General features: G+C 48.2%; 1 protein-coding gene across 1 annotated transcript in view; it reads right to left on the minus strand.

The window, feature by feature from the left end:
• The window catches only part of SLC45A3 (solute carrier family 45 member 3), a 59,547-nt gene that overhangs the window by 26,031 nt on the left and 13,211 nt on the right, over positions 1-20,305 (minus strand). The window lies entirely within an intron of this gene.

Raw genomic sequence — 20,305 nt, forward strand, 5'->3', positions numbered from 1 at the left:
TGCGCATGCGCGCAGCCCGGGTGCCAGAAGCCAGGGAAGGAGGCTGAGAAGAGGACGCAGGGGAGCCGGCCAGGGCCTGGGAAGCCGTCGGGCGGCGCGATCGGAGACCAGGGGGCCTGGGAAGGACGGGCACCGGAGCCAAGGACCCGGGGAGCGTGGCAGGTGAGCCGGGGAGCGGGGCTGAGGACCCGGGGAGCGGAGGAGAGGACCCGGGGAGGGGAGACAAGGACCCGGGGAGCGTGACAGTACCCCCCCCCCCCCCACGCCCCCCTCCCCGCAACCGGGACATGAAGGCACGGATCAGAGGAGTGCCCACGTTCTCCCTGGGCTCCCAGGACCTATCCTCAGGACCATACCCCTCCCAGTCCACCAGGAAGAACTGTCGACCTCGTACGGTCTTCATGGCCACGACATCCCTTACCGCATAGATGTCGTCATCGGCAATAGGTGGAGGAGCCGGACTGGCAGCAGCGGAGAAGGGACCAAGGACAACCGGCTTGAGCAGGGAGACGTGGAATGAGTTGGGTATCCTCATCGTGGCCGGGAGCTGTAGCTTGTAGGAGACCTCATTGATCTTGCAGAGGACCTTAAACGGCCCGATGTAGCGAGGGCCCAGCTTGTAGGAAGGTATCTTCAATCGGATGTACTGGGAAGCAAGCCAGACCAGGTCACCAGGAGAGAAACACGGAGGGTCCAGACGCCTCTTGTCAGCGTGTTTCTTCATCCGCTGGGAAGCGCGTCCAAGGGACGCCTTGACAGAGTCCCAAATGGTAGCGAAGTCACGGGCTACAGTATCAGCCGCAGGGACATCCGAAGAAGGGGATATAGGCAATGGAACGGAGGGCTGAAGTCCGTAAACGACATGGAAGGGAGATTTGGAGGACGACTCACTGATGTGGTGGTTATGTGAGAATTCAGCCCAAGGCAGAAGCGTGGACCAGTCGTCGTGATGGGCGTTGACATAGTGACGTAAGAAGGATGTCAAGATTTGATTGACCCTCTCCACTTGGCCATTAGACTGAGGATGGTATGCGGAAGAAAAGTCCAGAGTTACTCCCAGATGTTTGCAGAGCGCCCTCCAGAAGCGGGAGGTGAACTGAGTTCCTCTGTCGGACACGATGTGGGATGGAAAGCCATGCAAGCGGAAGATGTGATGTATATAGGCTTCCGCGAGTTCCTGAGCAGAGGGCAGTCCAGCCATGGGGATGAAGTGAGCCATTTTGGAGAACCGGTCCACCACGACCCATATGACTGTGTGTCCAGAGGATAATGGCAAGTCCGTAATAAAATCCATCGCTATGTGTTGCCACGGAACTGAGGGTATAGGCAGAGGCAGAAGACGGCCATAGGGCAGGTGTTTGGGCGTCTTGTTTCTGGCACAAGAGGAGCAGGCAGAGACAAAAGCAGCGACGTCCGTGCGAAGGGATGGCCACCAGTAATGGCGTACAATCGCACCCCATGTTCTCTTCTGGCCTGCATGACCGGCTGTTTTTGAGGCATGACCCCAGTGTAACACTTTTTGCCTGTCAGTCTCAGAGACATAGGTCTTTCCGGGCGGTATCTGGGCCAGGGTGACAGGGGCCACCGAAATGATCTTGCTAGGAGAGATGATGGGTTGGGTAGTCTCTTCCTCCTGCTCCATGGGCATGAAAGACCTAGACAAGGCATCAGCGCGTACATTCTTGTCCGCGGGTCGGAAATGGAGCTGGAAGTCAAACCTGGCAAAGAATAGGGACCACCTGGCTTGCCGTGGGTTCAGTCGCTGAGCGGACCGCAGGTATTCCAGGTTCTTGTGGTCCGTGTAGATAATCACGGGGTACACTGCTCCTTCCAGGAGGTAGCGCCACTCCTCCAGAGCCAGTTTGACCGCCAATAGTTCTCGGTCACCGATGGTGTAATTACGTTCAGGCGCTGAGAAGCTCTTGGAGAAGAAACCGCACGTCACCATCTTGCCGGAGGAGGACTTCTGCATGAGCACTGCTCCGGCTCCCGAGGAGGAGGCATCCACCTCCAAGGTGAACTGGCGGTTTAACTCCGGACGGTGGAGTACAGGAGCGGAGGCAAATGCTCGCTTCAGTGAGCAAAACGCGGCGTCGGCCGCAGGTGACCAGTCCTTTGGATTAGCCTCCTTTTTGGTCAAAGCTGAGAGAGGAGCAGTCAGGGCAGAGAAGTGAGGGATAAACTGGCGGTAGTAGTTGGCGAATCCCAGGAACCGTTGGATTGCCTTCAGTCCAGAAGGGGGAGGCCAGTTGAGTATGGAGGAGACCTTCTTTGGATCCATCTGCAGTCCAGTGCCCGAGATGATGTATCCCAGGAAAGGGAGAGAGGACTGCTCAAAGACACACTTCTCATATTTGGCGTAGAGACGATTCTCTCTCAGTCTTTGTAGAACCAGCTGTACGTTCTCTCTGTGGGTCTGGAGGTCCGGAGAGAAGATAAGGATGTCATCCAGATAAACTACTACACAGATGTAGAGGAGGTCCCGGAATATGTCGTTCACCAATTCTTGGAAGACTGCTGGTGCGTTACACAGGCCGAAGGGCATCACGCAGTATTCATAATGCCCATCGCGAGTATTAAACGCGGTCTTCCATTCGTCCCCAGAGCGGATACGAACTAGGTTGTAGGCACCCCGAAGATCCAGCTTGGTGAACACACGGGCTCCTCTGAGCCGGTCGAACAATTCGGGGATGAGCGGCAGAGGGTACTTGTTTTTTACGGTGATCTGATTCAGACCCCGGTAGTCGATGCATGGGCGTAGGTCACCCTCTTTCTTCTTAACGAAGAAGAAGCCTGCTCCCGCAGGCGAGGAGGATCTCCGGATGAATCCCTTTGCCAGGCTTTCTGTGATGTAGGTAGACATGGCCCTGGTTTCGGCTGGAGACAACGGATATATCCGTCCTCGAGGCGGTGTTGTTCCTGGGAGCAGGTCGATGGCACAATCGTAGGGACGGTGTGGCGGAAGTACCTCAGACTCCTTCTTGTCAAAAACGTCTGCGAAGGACCAATAGGCCGAAGGCAGTTCCGGTAGGTTCTCTGGAACCGGAGGTCGTCGGATGGGTTGTATGGACTTCAGACACTTCTCATGACAAGCAGGACCCCATCGGGTGATTTCGCCAGTACCCCAGCTGACTGATGGTTCGTGTGTCCGCAACCAGGGAAGTCCCAGCAGGATTTGATGAGACATGTGTGGAAGGACGTAGAGAGCGATGTTCTCGGTGTGCAGGGCACCGATACGCAGTTCGACCGGACTGGTGACCCAGGAGATGGTATCAGAGAGGGGTCTCCCATCCACAGAGGCAATCACTAGGGGCTTCTCGAGTGGAGTAACAGGCAGCTGGTACTTGTCCACCGTGGCCTGCTGGATGAAATTGCCTGCTGCTCCAGAGTCGAGGTATGCCTCAGCCGTGAAGCGCGTCTCTCCCGTTGACACTTGCACAGTCCACATAACCGGGTCTGAGAGAGTCCCAGCACCTAGGGTGGCCTCTCCTACCAACCCTAGGCTTTGGAGTTTCCCGGCCTTTCCGGACAGGAGCGTAGGAGGTGTGTGTCCTCTCCGCAGTAAAAGCAGAGACCCTTGGCGAGCCGCTCTGCTCGACGTTGTTCAGACTGTCGTACTCGGTCGATCTGCATGGGCTCGTGGACGGGAATCCCAGCTGTTGATGACTGAGATACGGAGGGCTTCTGTGGAGGAGAGGAATGCCGTACCGGACGTCTCTCACGAGACAGCTCTTTGGAGCGCTCCTGAAAACGAATGTCCACTCGAGTTGCTAGGGCAATCAGGGCATCTAGGGTGGAGGGCACGTCACGACCCGCCAACTCATCTTTGATGCGACTCGAGAGTCCTTCCCAGAAGGCGGCTGTTAGGGCCTCATTATTCCACCCGAGTTCTGAAGCCAAAGTGCGGAAACGGATGGCGTATTGGCCCACCGTCAGTGTTCCTTGACGTAAGCGGAGGAGGGATGAAGCAGACGCAGAGGCGCGTCCCGGCTCGTCAAAGGTGCTGCGAAAGGCCTGCAGGAACTCTTGAAGATCCTTGGTCATAGGGTCCTCCTACTCCCACAACGGGTTCATCCACGCCAGTGCCTCGCCCTCCAGGTGAGACATGATGAAGGCGACCTTGGCTTGGTCGGAGGCAAACAGATGTGGCAGCTGCGTGAAATGGAGGGAGCATTGGTTTATAAACCCCCTGCAGGACTTGGGATCTCCGGCGTACCGGGGTGGTGAGGCCAAACGCAGTCTGGAAGCATCCGAAGAAGCAGCCACGGGAGCGGGGGACGTGGCTTGACTAGTGGCGGCTTGGGATGTCGAAGACGTGACTGCCGCTTGTAGCGTGGTCAGGCGGGTGTCCACGGAAGTCATAAAGTTCAGCATGCGGGTCTGGACTTCACGCTGGCGTTGGAGTTCCTCTTGCAAGGCTGCTAGTGCTGCAGCGGGATCCATGGCCTGATCTTACTGTCAGGGCCAGGCGGTCGGGCAGACCCAGGAGGTGGATCCACTGGGCCGAACTCTAAGATGGTGGTAAGGAGTCCGGTAGCTGAAGCACTATGGGCAGTAGAACAGTCCGTGCCAGTGAGTGTAACGAAGAAGTCCCTGGGACCACGGAGTCACAGATGGTAGTCCGGGTGACGTAGCTCAGGTTCGGAAGCCGAGGTGATGTCAGGCGGGGTCCGGAACCTTTGGAGCGAGATGACGGGTCACCGCAGGGATCCGAGATGGTACGGACTGTCAGATGGCAGACGGACAGCGTGCGGGGTTCGGGATTCAGCAGGACCGGATGGCGAGGCAGGATCAGCTCTAGAAGAGAGATACGTGAGTATGGCACGAAGACACAAGGAGACCTGACTCCTAGCTTGGAAAACACGAAGATCAGGCCCCGCCCTCTTGGACAATACACCCCTTTATACCCTGTACCTGTTTAGCCTCATTTCCTGTTAATGGACGCTGGCCCTTTAAGAAAGGGTCAGTGACCGCGCGCGCGCCCTAATGCGCATGCGCGCAGCCCGGGTGCCAGAAGCCAGGGAAGGAGGCTGAGAAGAGGACGCAGGGGAGCCGGCCAGGGCCTGGGAAGCCGTCGGGCGGCGCGATCGGAGACCAGGGGGCCTGGGAAGGACGGGCACCGGAGCCAAGGACCCGGGGAGCGTGGCAGGTGAGCCGGGGAGCGGGGCTGAGGACCCGGGGAGCGGAGGAGAGGACCCGGGGAGGGGAGCCAAGGACCCGGGGAGCGTGACACATATTACAACTGGAGTAAGAGAACGTATCAGTAAAGACAAGATCACATGAACACAATACATGTAATAAATTACATGTGTGAACGTGGCCCACAAACATCATGGCGGAACTAATCAGGTACAATGAATGTGACTTTTGCTGCTGCTATCATGCATATGATTTTATGAAACGCCATAATTGTAGAAAAAAACAGTATAGATCACACATCCAAGATTTTTAAAACAAAAAAAAATGTACTAAACATGAGGTTAAAGGAGTTGTCCACTACTAGGATAACCCCTTCTCATTCCCTATGATTGGCCCTGTTAAAATTAAAAAGCTTATACTCACCTCCCGTTACGGCGTGGTTCCAGCAGAGTTAGCGCTCGCGTTCCCGAGTCTCATGTGAAGTTGTGACGTCACGAGAGCTCTGCGCCCATTTACTGCCCACTTCTCTCTCCCCAAAATTAGGGAATGAGAACGATTGTCCTAGTAATGGACAACCCCTTTAACAGTGTGATCAAAATATATGAAGCCCAATGGTAAACCTCTCAAATAATCTTTAAAGGACCACTACCGAAGTGATATCGCACCAGCAGGGGAGTGACCTAAGTGCCCTGCAGCACCCATGATTGAAAACAAAATCCCCTCAGACATAGCACAACAGCAACAATGACTGATATACAGCATTAATGCCAAATGGATAGATAAAAAACCCTAATCTGCCATATAACGTCACTCCTTCTATAAAAACTATACAATGTAATGAGAACTGCATACAGATTTATGTGTTAAAAATCCGAGAGCTTATAACACACCCACAAAGGAGCACCACAATGTACTGAGAGTCACAGACGGGGGTATGTACAAACCAGAGCACCACAATGTACTGAGAGTCACAGATGGGGGTATGTACAAACCGGAGCACCACAATGTACTGAGAGTCACAGATGGGGGTATGTACAAACCAGAGCACCACAATGTACTGAGAGTCACAGATGGGGGTATGTACAAACCAGAAAACCACAATGTACTGAGAGTCACAGACGGGGGTATGTACAAACCAGAGCAACACAATGTACTGAGAGTCACAGACGGTATGTACAAACCAGAGCACCACAATGTACTGAGAGTCACAGATGGGGGTATGTACAAACCAGAGCACCACAATGTACTGTGAGTCACAGACGGGGGTATGTACAAACCAGAGCAACACAATGTACTGAGAGTCACAGACGGTATGTACAAACCAGAGCACCACAATGTACTGAGAGTCACAGATGGGGGTATGTACAAACCAGAGCACCACAATGTACTGAGAGTCACAGATGGGGGTATGTACAAACCAGAGCACCACAATGTACTGAGAGTCACAGATGCGGGTATGTACTAACCAGAGCACCACAATGTACTGAGAGTCAGAGAGGGGAGTATGTACGAATCAGAACACCACAATGTACTGAGAATGAGAGACGGGGTATGTATGGCCTGGAGCACTACAATGTAACGAAAGTGAAAGAGAGGAGTATGTACGACCCGGAGCACCACAATGTACTGAGAGTCAGAGTGGGGGGTATGTATGGCCTGGAGCACCTCAATGTACTACTGAGAGTGAGAGAGGAGAGTATGTACGAACCAGAGCACCACAATGTACTGAGTATGAGAGAGGGGGTATGTACGGCATGGAGCACCACAATGTACTGTGAATGAGAGAGGGGGGTATGTATGGCCTGGAGCACCTCAATGTACTGAGAGCCAGAGTAGGGGGTATGTACGGCCTGGAGCACCTCAATGTACTGAGGGTGAGAGAGGGGGGTATGTACGGGCTGGAGCACCTCAATGTACTGAGAGTCAGAGTAGGGGGTATGTACGGCCTGGAGCACCTCAAGGTACTGAGGGTGAGAGAGGGTGGTATGTACGGCCTGGAGCACTACAATGTACTGAGAGTCAGAGTAGGGGGTATGTATGGCCTGGAGCACCTCAATGTACTGAGGGTGAGAGAGGGGGGTATGTACGGCCTGGAGCACCACAATGTACTGAGAGTCAGAGTAGGGGATATGGGGTATGTATGGCCTGGAGCACCTCAATGTACTGAGGGTGAGAGAGGGGGGTATGTACGGCCTGGAGCACCTCAATGTACTGAGAGTCAGAGTAGGGGGTATGTATGGCCTGGAGCACCTCAATGTACTGAGGGTGAGAGAGGGGGGTATGTACGGCCTGGGGCACCTCAATGTACTGAGAGTCAGAGTAGGGGATATGGGGTATGTATGGCCTGGAGCACCTCAATGTACTGAGGGTGAGAGAGGGGGTATGTACGGCCTGGAGCACCTCAATGTACTGAGGGTGAGAGAGGGGGGTATGTACGGCCTGGAGCACCTCAATGTACTGAGAGTCAGAGTAGGGGGTATGTATGGCCTGGAGCACCACAATGTACTGAGGGTGAGAGAGGGGGGTATGTACGGCCTGGAGCACCTCAATGTACTGAGGGTGAGAGAGGGGGGTATGTACGGCCTGGGGCACCTCAATGTACTGAGAGTCAGAGTAGGGGATATGGGGTATGTATGGCCTGGAGCACCTCAATGTACTGAGGGTGAGAGAGGGGGTATGTACGGCCTGGAGCACCTCAATGTACTGAGGGTGAGAGAGGGGGGTATGTACGGCCTGGAGCACCTCAATGTACTGAGAGTCAGAGTAGGGGGTATGTATGGCCTGGAGCACCACAATGTACTGAGGGTGAGAGAGGGGGGTATGTACGGCCTGGAGCACCTCAATGTACTGAGGGTGAGAGAGGGGGGTATGTACGGGCTGGAGCACCTCAATGTACTGAGAGTCAGAGTAGGGGGTATGTACGGCCTGGAGCACCTCAAGGTATTGAGGGTGAGAGAGGGTGGTATGTACGGCCTGGAGCACTACAATGTACTGAGAGTCAGAGTAGGGGGTATGTATGGCCTGGAGCACCTCAATGTACTGAGGGTGAGAGAGGGGGGTATGTACGGCCTGGAGCACCACAATGTACTGAGAGTCAGAGTAGGGGATATGGGGTATGTATGGCCTGGAGCACCTCAATGTACTGAGGGTGAGAGAGGGGGGTATGTACGGCCTGGAGCACCTCAATGTACTGAGAGTCAGAGTAGGGGGTATGTATGGCCTGGAGCACCTCAATGTACTGAGGGTGAGAGAGGGGGGTATGTACGGCCTGGGGCACCTCAATGTACTGAGAGTCAGAGTAGGGGATATGGGGTATGTATGGCCTGGAGCACCTCAATGTACTGAGGGTGAGAGAGGGGGGTATGTACGGCCTGGAGCACCTCAATGTACTGAGAGTCAGAGTAGGGGATATGGGGTATGTATGGCCTGGAGCACCTCAATGTACTGAGGGTGGGAGAGGGGGGTATGTACGGCCTGGAGCACCTCAATGTACTGAGAGTCAGAGTAGGGGGTATGTATGGCCTGGAGCACCACAATGTACTGAGGGTGAGAGAGGGGGGTATGTACGGCCTGGAGCACCTCAATGTACTGAGAGTCAGAGTAGGGGGTATGTATGGCCTGGAGCACCTCAATGTACTGAGAGTCAGAGAGGTGGGTATGTATGGCCCAGAGCACTACAATGTACTGAGAGTGAAAGAGCACTACAATGTATTGAGTGTGAGAGAGTGGGGTATGCATGGCTTGGAGCACTACAATGTACTGAGTGTCAGAGAGAGGGTATGCACGGCCTGAAGCACCAGAGTAAAGTTGACATGGTTAAGTTTGAACTTACTTTTTTCATCCTGAAATGTAGAAAAAAAAAAGATTCCATTGTAATTTATATTCAAGTTTCATATCCACGATATTCAAGTACATATTTGAAAATCAGCACATTTTTATGAATAGTCACTTCTACAATCAGCAGATTTCTCCACCCGTTACTATTTTGCTTATTCCTTATCACTACTTGTTTACTGAAGCAAAGTTCATAACTACTGGATGCAAAAGATTCAGAGAGGACAGCCGTGTGAAGAGAGAAAATAATAGGACGTCGTCAATAAAGCTAGCCATGCACATTACATCAATGTTAGCCAGACCCACATTTTGGTGGCACTTACTAACCAACTAATATGTATTGGGGCTCCCTACTCTACACTGATGGGAGATGTCGGGGGCAGTCGGATATCAACATGAACAATTCTTTTGTCAAGGGAGATAACCTGGTGTCTGATGTGTCTGGCAGTGGCTTACTACAAACTCCCCATTAGGAAACGCATGTTTGGCTCGGTATATGTCACCGACTGACCAAACGTTTATGGTTATCTCTAGGTTGAACTCACACATAGCAGACATAGTGCAGTTAGTATCCATTGTGTGGTTTAAAAGCAAGCCAACGTGATTATTAAAGGGGTTGTCCTATGAACACATTTCATTTTAATCAATAGATCTTGTAATAATATTGATTTCCACAACTGGAAGTTATATAAAATGTTCCTGTGCTGAGATAATCTTATATGCAGTGTGTCCAAACATATCCCGTCCACCACCATTAACTTGAGAATGGTGGCAGCTATAGGCAAAGAAGTGGTGTCTAGGTATAGTAAAGTAGCCATGCGCTACGCAATGAAACCACCTATAGCGCCACCTGGTGGAAAACAACGGCGCTAGCATTTTTATCTCGAAAACGGAACAAGATTGAGAAAAAAAGTGAACTACAAAGTTGTAGGGCATCATCAATGCAATACGAATCGACACCTTGCATACAGTAGGGGAGGAAAGTAGGGGAGGAAAAAATAACAACGAAAAATGGAAAATAGCCCGGGAGTAAATGGATTAAAAATAGGCAGGGAAATGCTTTACCCCACAGAAAGAATTAGCTATGATCCTTGACATGTAATAGACTAGGTACTAATAATGCAATAATAATGATTAACATAATAAAGACACAATTTTTCTAGAAGCCTGCATAAAAGGTGTTATAAGTAATTATAACCTCCTCTGGATCTTGAAAATTAGAGCAAATCGACAAATGTCGACATCATATTACTCTTCAGCACCACAAAATTAGTTATGTTCAACTATTTTCGTCTCTGAACTAATTTGACTGTAGAACAGTGAAATACGTTGGTGCAGTTTTTGACCATGTTGTCACTACCATTCCTGGACCTACCCTTTGGGTGTGTGCCCACGATCAGGGTTCACAGCGTTTTGGATGTCCAAAATGTTGCGTTGTACAGTGAAGCACAGTGGATGGGATATCTAGAAACCCCGTGCCCACTCTGTGTGTACGGCCTGCAGCGTCAACTGACCTCTATGAGCCGCAGAATGTCAATTCTTTGCTGCGCATGCGTTCTCCTCAGGGAGAACACAGCGAGAAATCACAGCGCCCCGAACCCTGATCATGGGCACAGGAAGCTGCACTCCTGCGGAGGAGACTCAGCGGGTCCTAATCATAGCCACGTGCCCTTAGCCCTCGACAGAAAGGTAACATGCTGCACACTTTACACAGGTCTCCCAGCATCTTCATTTACAGTGGCTGAAGAAGGTCCAAAAAAATAATAGAAAAGTTGCTCATCCTGTTACTTAAAAAGTGGTAAAAACAGTTGATGAAAACAGTATTAAAATTTTACATGACGCTCGACCATTGTTCCTGAAAAGGTGTCGGTAATGAGGGCCTTTCCTTCCATTGGGTGGCCTTAGTATTCTAATCATTTTCCGGAGGATAAAATATACTCATTACAGCCGTGTGCTCTCTCCTAGTCCCACTCCATGTACACAGGATACACACAATGCACAATTTAGTGGAGATTTATGATAAGATAAAGTAATAACACATAATACCAGATTATACACTTAGAATAAATGAGTACAGTTAGAGAAGTAATCTGTGTCCAAAGAAACAATAAGAAAGGAAATGACATCCGGGAAGGTCTATGTATTGACATAGAGGGTGTGTTACACAATAAAGACTGAGCTTTCACCTGTTCATTCTCTCGAATTCAAGTAATATTGCTCAACAGAAGGACTGCTGGAAAGAGAACTCAAGAGTTATTAAAGCTTATATTCTTATGAATCTGACATTTATTCTCCTTTGTATATTAGAATGTGTGGCACCCCAGAGGCTTCAATCGCCACAGAGTATTGCACCCAAATTTGGGTGTAATACTAAACCCTCCTGAGGAGGTCAGTCCCGGTTATCACAGCTTACTCACTGAAATACACACCAGGTTGCATTGTTCCCACTGGGGACTGGGCTAGGGTCGGGTAATAAAGGGGTCGCCGACAGAGTGGCATTTACATGATGCCCTCAAACAGGGGCACCAGTCCCACTACCTTAGGACCTGGGAGGGAGGAGGAGTGGCCAGCAGGGGGAGTCAGGAGCCAACGCAACAGCTAGAGAGTTCCCCATCAGGAGAGCAGCGGAGCAGACAAGCCTCACAGATGCTCCTGTGGGAAGGAGGAAGAGTTCACACGGTTGCCGTGGGGAGAGTGAACCTGCTCCCCTCGGAACCGACGACACACAGGGCAGCAGGACGCTAGGGAAGTTCATACTTCACGTTGGTTTTCCAGAATCTGCCTGGACGGGGAAAGTTTCAAGCTTCCCTGACCACACAGTGCCCAACAGCATAGTGCCAGAGAGGATCCGGGGCCTCACATCAAGCCGGATCCCACATCGGAATCGCAGCACCTGCATATAGGGACAAGAGTACTACTCATGTAGCTTCAAGCCAGGGGATCCACTGACAGGCGCTATAAGGAGGGAACCCACAGAACACCACACCGGACTGATCTCTAAAGGCATTCGGGTTCGATGGAGCCCATCATAGCAAGTGACCGGTATTACCTGGGTGAGCACAACACTAAAAGTGAGTAAACAACCTGGAACCGCAGCCATAGACTCTGACTCTTTATTATCGGTACTGCTGCTCCGCGCCGCTATTACTGCTCCCCTCATCATCCTCCCTGGGGCCCGCTCCACCTGTGGGGAGCGATACCATCCATAGCTTCTACTACCATTCGCCCCGGAGGACAGCGACAGCCGATTCCCTGGCCGCATACCACAGGTGGTGTCACGACATTTATCTCACTACTACTCCCAGCATCTCTCCCCTGCCATCTCCTGTACGCCTCGGGGCAACGGAGCCGGGCTAGGCCGCCCGTGACCACGACAGTCGATGGCCCGGCGATGAGTAGGTTAATGCACCTGCCCCGGGGGGCGCTACAAATGTAATCCATTTCTTAAAGCACCACTCCTGCATTTTTTTAATTGCACCACTGGAGTGATGTTTTTAATGTATGTCTCTTGCCCCCTGTCTTATACTAGCCTTCTGGTGGCTTTATCTTTTATCTCTGCCACTCCAGTCGGTATCTGGCGATTTGTAACCTACCGGCAGCTCCAGTGTTTCATGGAGAGCATCAGAAGCCACAACTCAATAAAAGTCTATGAGAACCTCATTCTTGCTCTCACAGAGATGTATTGAGAGCTTGTGTGACATAATTTCTGACTTCCGGCCAGTAAGAAGTTACAGGCACAAGATGGCTCCTCAGGACTGGAGCAGAGTCATAAAAAGATGGAGCCACCGGAGGGTGAGTATATGACTGGGGGCTTAAATTTAATGCGCCACTCAAAAGAATTGGTGCTTCACTATTAAAAGGAGTATTTCCATATGTTTATAGAAAATAGAATATCTATCCATATATTGCAAAATCAAACAATATATATTTGTAAGATTTTAGGCTTTCAAGCATGCATCTTATTATTAGCCACTTGGGCCCAAAATCTGAGTTTTGCCTAGACTACTGATGCCCCCTCTCCTTTACGGGCCATTCAGACAACCATATAAATTGGATCAAAATCGGACTGCAATGCTCAGACCTGACCAGAGCACAACAAGTGTATAGAAATAAAGGAAGCTGCCACATTTGGGTCAGGAGAGCCGCGGCCATCCGAGCATTTTGACTCAGATTTATATAGTCGTCTGAATCCACTCAGTGTAATGCTATGAGAGCCAGAATGAGGCCCTCATAGAGTTGCATTGATTTGTGACCTGAAACAGATGAAGATAACGACAGCTGATTATAAAACAGAAATAGGGGACTTACATTTAAAGCACCAGTCAAACTGAAATAAAAGAAAACAAAACAAAATGCTGGAGTAGTGCTTTACAACTGAAATGAAAGCTATAACTAAAAAAGTATAAACACCAAGCAAATTTCTCAGAATTATGTATCTATTCCAAACATCTAAATGCAATTGTCATAGAATCAGGTCAACAGATTTCAGCAGACATCTTGTTCTAGTAAGTGGGTCATTTTCAGAAATGTCTGAAACAAATTTGCCACTTGTGAATTTACCCTTAAGCGAATCTGCAAATGATACTGTCCTCAATAGGGTTAGCCATCTTATAAATAGTTTTTAAAAAAAAAAACAAGTGAGGGTGATATTAAAAAAAAAAAGAAAATGTAGTCACCAATTCTCTGCTCTGTAGATCTGGTGCTGACCCTCACCACAGATGACTGAGCGGTGATCCCAGTAGTGGCTTCAGCATTCGAGTGGTGGTTGCATTTGAAAAAAATACAGGGATTTTTTTTAAAATTGGAAACCTCTATAAATTTATTGTTAAAGATGTGAAAACCCTTATCAAAAACATGGGAAAGTTTAGTTGCAATGATCATTGTTTAAAGGGGATGTCTCAAGTTCTCATTCAGGAGAGTTCTTTTCATCAGCCTCCCGACTTTCTGCTTGCTGGAGGGTGGTGCTCTATCGATTGATTGACAGTTCTGACCTGTGGCATGATGGCAACCGGCGTCTGTGAATAGCTGTACTTTACTGCTAATCATAGTCACTGGAGTTGGGGTCCTAGATCATGGATTACATCGGAGCTTTTTTGGAACATTTTTTAATAAATTGGTGAAAGAGAGAAATTGTTGGAGAGTCTTTATTCAAATAAACTATTTTTTCCTTTGTGTTTTTTTTTTTTTTTTTAACTTTACACTTACAGGGTTAGTAATCGGGATGGCTGATAGATGCCTCTACAGTACTAACCCTTTGGGTTTGATACCAACTGACATTACACAACTGATATAACCTATTACCCCAACTACTAACACAACGGAGCAATCTGGAAGAGCCGGAGCGAATCACCAGAATTGGAGCATCTAATGTGATGCACCACTTCTGGGGTGGCTGCGGGCTATTAATTTTAGGCTGGGAAGGCCCAAATAACCCACCCTGATAATACAAGCCAGCAGCTGTCTGCTTTACCTCGGCTGGATATCAAAAATGGGGGGAACCACACTCTTATTTTTAAGTTATTTAATTTTTAAATTCCCAGCAGCAACCTGGGAGTCAGGGATGTGCTCAGGCATCTTCCTCATTGCTGTTCCTATTCCTTTTGAGCGCTTTTTCCATCCATTTAAGCTATTTTCCGCTGTCCCCTGCTCTTCTAGGGAGGTCTCCCCTAAAATGCTAAAGATCTCCATAAACATCCAATATCCTCTATTTCGATTCGAACTCATCCGAGCATCCAACATGCTTAATTCGAGTAACGAGCCCTCAAGCACTTTAGTGCTCATCCATGCCTATTGATAACTTTTCTTAAGAATACCCTGAAGAACACCATTCATTCATATAGGACAGAGCAAATATTAAATTGCTACATGTATCTTCTTCATATAATCAATAAATGTAAACTGTAAAATTTGCAGCCACTAAAAATGTATTCAACAATTGCTTACATTAGACTACCCTAAAAACAGCGAACAGACCACAGGTCTATCATAGCAATCTGTATTCTGTCACTGTATTGTGGATTATTGTCGTCAGATTACTTTGCATGTGTGAATACTATTTATTAAATTATCAACTTAGGGATTTGTTCATTTAAAGGGGTTGTCCACTACTCAGGCAACAGGAAATGAGAGCTACGGATGGCCACTGACTTCCGGTCTGAAAATGGGGAGAGAGAAGTCGGTAGTAATTGGACGTGGAATTGCGTGACGTAACAACCTTACGTGAGCCTTGAACTTGAGTGCCGGCACAGGAGGTGAGTATGAACTTTTTATTTTAATGGTGAAAAACTTGTGGTGGGATGAGAAGGAATTGTCCAAGTAGTGGACAACCCTTTAAAGACGTTTACTTGTTCCACACTAGAATGAGACCACAACTATTAGTAATTTGGATATTTAAATACTGCCACAGACACCTGTTTTCTTTGTATTCAAGACGTGTGTTGATAGTGCTTAGGGAGCTTGTCTTAAGAAAGAACACATGAAGATGGGGTGGACAGGAATGCTGTTCTTCATGTAACACTTGATCTGCCGTCATGTGGAGGTGTGCTAAAAGGCTTCTTTGTCCATATGGAAGCATTTCCGTACCATTCAATGAAGCCTTTTGTACCAGAGTAAGAAGATTCTCTCTTAAGACTTTAAGATAGAATCTTGTTACCTATGTATGATAACGTTTCATTTCACTTTAATTTGTAACTGCTATTTCCTTAGAGTCATTCTAGTTTTGCTTGAAATTTGTTGACAGAAGTAACCCCACAATTTGGTAGATTTTAGATACATTTCAACCTGTACATACATCACTGTTTTTCTTATTGCTTCCTTTTACCATTATTTGGCTTTGTGCACCTCTGCCATTCCCTGTCCCTTTTTTCCCGCCTACAGACCATCCCGGTCTAAGAACCTATGTGAATTACTTTGCAAACTACAATCTATTGTCACACAGAGTTTTGTGTAAACTACGCACTCTGTCATGGCGGCGTCAGGCTCTGTTCACATTGCAGATTTTGATACTCCATGCAATGGTTTCTCTGGTTTCTCTGATCTACACAGGCGTCGACCTGCTATGTGCTCAGTCATTGTCAGGCTGGCAAGAGTTAACATCTGCTAGCCTGCTTGCTAAGGTCATATGATCACATGTTGTGAGCAAGCCAATCATATCTGCTTCTCTCATATTTAAGCTGGATGAAATCGTCTACCTATGCCAGCTATAGGTTATACAGTGTTGGTCTGTGTGTTTTGTGTCTCAAACGTTCTGCAAAGTGTTGCTTTTTGCCTGCAGTGGTTGTGGAGTTTACCCGTTGTCTTGTTGTTGCCTCCCTGCTCTTGTTTTCCTCCTTATCATTTACTGTCTTATACCTCTGTAGGTGCATGCTGTGTGACAGAGTTTTGGACTCCCCTGCATGTCTATTTTTGTGGGTGTAATCTCACTCCTGTCCCGGTCCCCCATTGGGGAGAGGGTATCAGATCAAGGATGCTCAGGAACAGGACAAGGAAAAAAACTCAGGCATCCCCACCTTTTAGAGGTATTCTTGAGACTAGGGATAGCATAGGGTCCCCCAACCTTAGGGTCAATTTAGGAGCCCTGGTTTCTTGCCTCCCCCATAGTCATAGTGACATCTATTGCATCTACTATTAGATATACCCCTATGAGCTTATAATAATAATAATAATAATAGTTATTCAATTATATTAATTCCACAGCGCTTTACATACATTGGCAACACTGTCCCTATTGGGGCTCACAATCTAAATTCGCTATTAGTATGTTTTTGGAGTGTGGGAGGAAACCGGAGAACCCAGAGGAAACCCACGCAAACACGGGGAGAACATACAAACACCATGCAGATGTTGTCTATGATTCACTTTTTTTGAGGGGAGGGTTGCCATTTTCTTATTACAGAATACTGCACCTGGATATAGGTGATACATTGGCGCATACCTTTAGAAAAGAGTAATATATATATATATATATATATATATATATATATATATACACACTGTTGGAAAAAGGTCAGCCTTTGACCGAAATGTCCAGTGGTATGGGCCATTAAAGAAGATTTTATTTGAAAGAAAAAGGAGTGCTGCCAAAAGTTTGGACACACCTTCTCATCTCTAGAACAACTATTAAGAGGAGACTTTGTACAGCAGGCCTTCATGGTAAAATAGCTGCTAGTCAACCACTGCTAAGGACAGGCAACAAGCAGAAAAGACTTGTTTAGGCTAAAGAACACAAGGAATGGACATTAGACCAGTGGAATCTGTGCTTTGGTCTGATGAGTCCAAATTTGAGATCTTTGGATCCAACCATCGTGTCTTTGTAGAAAAGGTGAACGGATGGACTCTACATGGCTGGTTCCCACCGTGAAGCATGGAGGAGGAGGTGTGATGGTGTGGGGGTGCTTTGCTGGTGACACTGTTGGGGATTTATTCAAAATTGAAGGCATACAGAACCAACATGGCTACCACAGCATCTTGCAGCCGCGTGCTATTCCATCCGGATTGCGTTTAGTTGGACCATCATTTATTTTTCAACAGGACATTGACCCCAAACACACCTCCAGGCTGTGTAAGGGCTATTTGACTAAGAAGGAGAGTAATGGGGTGCTACGCCAGATGACCTGGCCTCCACAGTCACCAGACCTGAACCCAATCGAGATGGTTGGGGGCGAGCTTGACCGCAGAGTGAAGGCAAAAAAGCCAACAAGTGTTAAGCATCTCTGGGAACGCCTTCAAGACTGTTGGAAGACCATTTCCGGTGACTACCTCTTGAAGCTCATCAAGAGAATGCCAAGAGTGTGCAAAGTAGTAATGAAAGCAAAAGGTGGCTACTTTGAAGAACCTAGAATATAAGACATATTTTCAGTTGTTTCACACTTTTTTGTTAAGTATTTCATTCCACATGTGTTAATTCATAGTTTTGATGCCTTCAATGTGAATCTACAATTTTTAGAGTCATGAAAATAAAGAAAACTCTTTGAATGAGGAGGTGTGTCCAAACGTTTGGTCTGTACTGTACATAACAAAGCAGGGGCGGAAACACCATTGGTGCAAACTGTGCATTCACACAGGGGCCCCAAGAGGTCCCAAATCAAGTGGAATTGTGCATTATGAGGCAATACTGCACTGCAAAAGGCCTATATACTGGTCTTGCCTAGGGTCTCTTTTCTATCCGTGTCTGCCCATGCTACAAATGCAGCCCTAATGACTGTTATAGGTCCCAGGCTTAAGTAGCCACCTTCATGACAGCTACTCACGTGCACCTGTACAGGGTTAAAAGCACCAACTGTCATCTTCTTTCTTAGTAATAGTAAAATCTCTCTGCACTCAGTACAGATTTTACCCATGATTTGCAAGAGATCAATCTAGGAGGAGAAAGAATCATATTTCTAAGATAATAAATATTTTATAAACATATCTACTGTAAGATTCTGACTCACTTGGGTGCATGTTAGAGGTACACACAGGAACTATTTACACTTATGTGTCCAGCTGGTTTACTCAGTCTTCATAAGGCTGCTTTCACACCTCCGTTTTTTGCTATGCGGCACAATCCGGCACTTTGCAGGAAAAACTGAACCGTTTTTTTTTGCTGCCGGTTGCGTTTTTCCTGCATAGACTTTAATTAGTGCTGCATTGTGCCGCATGGGTTCACGTTCCGTCCGGTTTTTGCCGCATGCGGCAGATTTAGCCGATGCGGCGGCCGGATGGAACGTTGCCTGGCACGTTTTTTTGTGCGGCAAAAAAAACCCGCATTGCGCCGCATCCGGTCGATGCAGTGCATTTTCCAATGCATCCCTATGGATGCCGGATGTGGCGTGATGAGGCAAAAACCGCATCCGGCCGCCGCATGCGGTTTTTGCCACTGCGCATGCTCAGTAGCGTGCCGCAAGCGGCAAAAACCGGACGAGCCGCATTTAAAAACTTATGCAAAGGATGCAGTGGTTTCACCGCATCCGTTGCATAGGTTGCACAGCCAGATTGAGCCGCACCGCTCAAACCGGATGTGTGAAAGCAGCCTAAGTCCCATTGTAAAAACAAACCCAAAACCGCCTCCTTCCGAAACAATGATAGAAACTGAAAATGACAAGTCCATATATAGCTGTGGAGCCCCGCCTGATAAAGATAATGGCCAGGCCTTTTACAAGAGCCACACCGTTTGAGGTCTGCACACCTCCAGACCAATGGTCTCCATGTTACATCTTGTATCATGCCCTAGGGTGGGGATATGTTAGCATTCCCACCCATCTCTCTGACTGCTAGTTAACCTGACCCCTAACACGCCCTATTATCTCTTTGAGCATTAACCATGCTGGAGCCAACTGACAAGCTTAAATCACCGAGGCTATCAACCTCGATGATACATATCTTCCCTTAATGACTTTTCCTTGGACTTTCTCACTACACGGATTTTGCCGCGGATTTCTCGAGGAAAAGCCGCGGATTTTCCAGAAATCTGCAGCACAGCTACTCCCCAGCCATTTCTATGGCATTTGGGAAATGCTGTGCCCACGCTGCGGATTTTTCCACAGCAGAAATCGTGCGGATTTTCGTGCGGAAAAATCTGCAGCATGTCAATTATGGTTGCGGATTTTCGTGCAGATTTTGCCTATTCAATTGAATTAAAAAAAAAACGCAAAATCCGCAACAAAATCCACGTCAAATCCGCGTCAAATCTGCACAAAATTCTGCACCTATGAAAAGGTGCGGATTCCGGGGGAAAGCTGCGGATTTTGATGCAGAAAAATCCGCAGATACAGAGTCCTGTGGGCACATAGCCTAAGACACACCAAACCATCAGTTATCAGGTTATAGAGGAGGAAAATAGGTAAATATTTTTTGAAGGAGCCATGACGCACTGTTATGGAGGTGATGTCATCCAAATTCTAGACTAATGTTCCCCATCCTGTGCCACTTCCTGGTATATATGTCCTCCATTATGGACCCATCCTGGTGTATATACACCTCTCGTTGTGTTGCTTTTTTTTAACACATAAAAAAATAAATGATTCTACTCCCCTCCACTCCCTAGGCAAGTGGCATCCTCTTCTGATGCCAGCAACTGACTTTAGCATGTAAGCAACGGGCAGCGCAGGACGACATAGCCATGCGCCCCAGACACAAGCTGACGTGAGATGCTTAATATTCACTTCTCCCTACACCCATAATACCACCCACCTTTCGTTGCACCGGTGTCAGTGATAGTAAAAATTTTCACAGTCATTTACTATCACTGACCGCAGTGCTTAGAGGTGGTCTGTATCATGGGCTTGGGAAACAGTGAATATTAATTATATTAATTTTATTTAACGGCGGATACCCATGATCAACACACTGCAGG

The sequence above is a fragment of the Anomaloglossus baeobatrachus genome, chromosome 2 (genome assembly GCF_048569485.1).
Source record: "Anomaloglossus baeobatrachus isolate aAnoBae1 chromosome 2, aAnoBae1.hap1, whole genome shotgun sequence".
Classification (NCBI taxonomy): domain Eukaryota; kingdom Metazoa; phylum Chordata; class Amphibia; order Anura; family Aromobatidae; genus Anomaloglossus; species Anomaloglossus baeobatrachus.